The sequence below is a fragment of the Pygoscelis adeliae genome, unplaced genomic scaffold (assembly GCF_000699105.1).
Source record: "Pygoscelis adeliae isolate BGI_AS28 unplaced genomic scaffold, ASM69910v1 Scaffold22, whole genome shotgun sequence".
NCBI classification, from domain to species: Eukaryota; Metazoa; Chordata; class Aves; order Sphenisciformes; family Spheniscidae; genus Pygoscelis; species Pygoscelis adeliae.
The window spans coordinates 3,509,560-3,510,150 of NW_008824350.1; positions in this window are offsets into that span (position 1 = coordinate 3,509,560).

The window sequence follows — 591 nt, forward strand, 5'->3', positions numbered from 1 at the left end:
TGTTTCTGCATCCACACAGATGCTTTCACAGGAGAGCATCTGAAACACTCTGTATATGTAGTATTTGTCTTTGTTTTGATTAAATGCCCAGCTAAAAGATGCCAGTGTTTCCCTGTGAATGTTTAGGTGAGCATCTCCAGTTGCACATTACAAAGCAATGTGCTGTGTCTGTCTCTGGGTATATTGAGCAGCATTTAACCACTCCCTGCGTATGGTCTACAACAGCTGTCGGAGCCTGCCAAGTGCTTCAACAGCAGCCTGCCAAGAGGCTGCCTGCTAAGCAACCAAGACAGGGGATGGCTGGGAATATGAGGGTAAAGGTGATTTGGTTGAGAGCAACTGTGATGTGATCATGTATATTATTTTTAGATGAGGAACAAGAGGAAAGAGCAATTCAAACCCAATGGACTCTATACAAGAAGACTCCAATAAACCCTCGGAACTGGAAGGTAAGTTCTCAAGGGAAACATGGCTAAAGCAGAAGGAATTCAGTAGACTTGGCAGTTCCTTAAAGAAATGATGTTTAGGGTACAAGCACAAACAATCCCACACAGTAGGAGGATAGGAAGTACAGTCAGAGATCAACTTGGC